Source organism: Arachis duranensis, chromosome 2, assembly GCF_000817695.3.
Source record: "Arachis duranensis cultivar V14167 chromosome 2, aradu.V14167.gnm2.J7QH, whole genome shotgun sequence".
Lineage (NCBI taxonomy): Eukaryota > Viridiplantae > Streptophyta > Magnoliopsida > Fabales > Fabaceae > Arachis > Arachis duranensis.
Genome location: NC_029773.3, coordinates 35,598,721 through 35,601,185, shown reverse-complemented (window position 1 = coordinate 35,601,185; position 2,465 = coordinate 35,598,721). Strand labels below are relative to the sequence as shown.

At 38.1% G+C, this 2,465-nt stretch overlaps 1 non-coding gene across 1 annotated transcript; it reads right to left on the bottom strand.

Annotated features, from left to right (window-relative positions):
• Positions 1 to 928: 928 nt before the first annotated feature.
• On the bottom strand, positions 929 to 1,032 carry LOC127745270 (small nucleolar RNA R71). The gene has a single exon (XR_008006467.1). It is a non-coding gene; the product is annotated as a small nucleolar RNA R71 (small nucleolar RNA).
• Positions 1,033 to 2,465: the final 1,433 nt, after the last annotated feature.

Below are 2,465 nucleotides of genomic sequence, written 5' to 3'. Positions count from 1 at the left end.
AAATCTTTTTCTAACTTCTTATCTTTTCAAAATTATTTTCAAATCTTTTTCAACTAATTACTATTTCTTATCTTTTTCAAAATCACCTAACCACTTTTCCACTTCCAATTTTCGAAAATCACTAACAACTTTTTCAAAAATCTTTTTAATTAACTAATTATTTTAGTTTTAATTTGCGAATACTCTCTCCTTTATCTCTTTCTATTTATTTGCTAACACTTCTCTTCTACTTATAATTCAAACCCCATCTCTCCCTCTATGTTTGAATTTTTCTTATTCTCTCTCTACCTCATTCCTCTATTCTTATTGTCTTCTAACACATCAAGGAATCTTTATACTGTGACATTGAAGATTCTACTACTCCCTTTGTTCTTTTCTTTTTCATATGAGCAGAAACAGGGATAAAAACATTCTTGTTAAAGCTGATCCTGAACATGAAAGGACCCTGAAGAGGAAGCTACGAGAAGCTAAAGCACAACACTTCGGAGAGGACCTTACAGAAAATTTCAAAAAAGAAGTAGACATGGCAGCCAAACCCAACAACAATACCAGAGATGCAAGGAAGATGCTTGGTGACTATACTGCACCAACTTCCAACTTCTATGGAAGAAGCATCTTAATTCCTGCCATTGGAGCAAACAACTTTGAGCTTAAGCCTCAATTAGTTTCTCTAATGTAGTTAAATTGCAAGTTTCATGGACTTCCATCGGAAGATCCTCATCAATTCTTAGCTGAATTCTTGCAGATCTGTGATACTGTTAAGACCAATGGGGTTGATCCCGAGGTCTACAGACGTATGCTTTTCCCTTTTGCTATAAGAGACAGAGCTAGGATATGGTTGGACTCACAACCTAGAGAAATCTTGAACTCTTGAGACAATTTGGTCAATGCTTTCTTGACCAAATTCTTTCCACCTCAGAAGATGAGCAAGCTTAGAGTGGAAGTCCAAACCTTGAAACAGAAGAAAGGTGAATCTCTCTATGAAGCTTGGGAAAGATACAAGCAATTAACCAAAAGGTGTCCTTCTGACATTCTTCCAAAATGGAGCACATATGTATATTCTATGATGGTCTGTCTGAATTGTCCAAGATGTCATTGGACCATTCTGCTGGTGGATCTCTTCATCTGAAAACACCTGCAGAAGCCTAGGAACTCATTGAGATGGTTGCAAATAACCAGTTCATGTACACTTCTGAAAGAAATCCTGTTAATAATGGGATGACTCAGAAGAAAGGAGTTCTTGAGATTGATACTCTGAATGTCATACTGGCTCAGAATAAAATATTGACTCAGCAAGTCAATATGATTTCTCAGAATCTGACTAGATTGCAAGCTGCATCCGGCAGTACTAAAGAAGCCTCCGCTGAAGGAGAAGCTTATGATCCTGAGAATCTTGCAATGGAAGAGGTGAATTACATGGGAAAATCCTATGGAAACACCTATAATCCTTTATGGAAAAATCATCCAAATTTCTCATGGAAGGATCAACAGAAGCCTCAACAAGGCTTTAATAACAATAATGGTGGGAGAAATAGGTTTGGCAATAGAAAGCCTTTTCCATAATCTTCTCAGCTACAGATAGAGAATTCTGACCAGAGCCGCTCTGGCTTAGCAAACATAGTTTCTGATCTATCTAAGGTCACTCTCAGTTTCATGACTGAGACAAGGTCCTCCATCAGAAATTTGGAGGCACAAGTGGGTCAGCTGAGTAAAAGAGTTACTGAAACTCCTCCTAGTACTATCCCAAGCAATACAGAAGAGAATCCAAAGAGAGAGTTGATGAGCGGATAATTTGTACGCTTTTTGGCATTGTTTTTAGTATGTTTTTAGTAGTTTGAGTTGAGTTTTTAGTACATTTTTATTAGTTTTTAGTTAAAATTCACTTTTCTGGACTTTACTATGAGTTTGTGTGTTTTTCTGTGATTTCAGGTATTTTCTGGCTGAAATTGAGGGACCTGAGCAAAAATCTGATTCAGAGACTGAAAAGGACTGCAGATGCTGTTGGATTCTGACCTCCCTGCACTCGAAGTGGATTTTCTGGAGCTACAGAAGCCCAATTGGCGCGCTCTCAACGGCATTGGAAAGTAGACATCCTGGGCTTTCCAGCAATATATGATAGTCCATACTTTGCCCAAGAGGTGTGGAGCTCTGCTGTACCTCGAGTATTAATGCAATTACTATTGTTCTTCTATTCAATTCCGCTTGTTCTTGTTCTAAGATATCACTTGTTCTTCAACTTGATGAATGTGATGATTTGTGACACTCATCATCATTCTCACCTATGAACATGTGACTGACAACCACCTCTGTTCTACCTTCGATTGGGTGAATATCTCTTGGATTCTTTAATCGGAATCTTCGTGGTATAGGCTGGAACTGATGGCGGCATTCAAGAGAATTCGGAAGGTCTAACCTTGTCTGTGGTATTCTGAGTAGGATTCAATGATTGAATGACTGTGACGTGC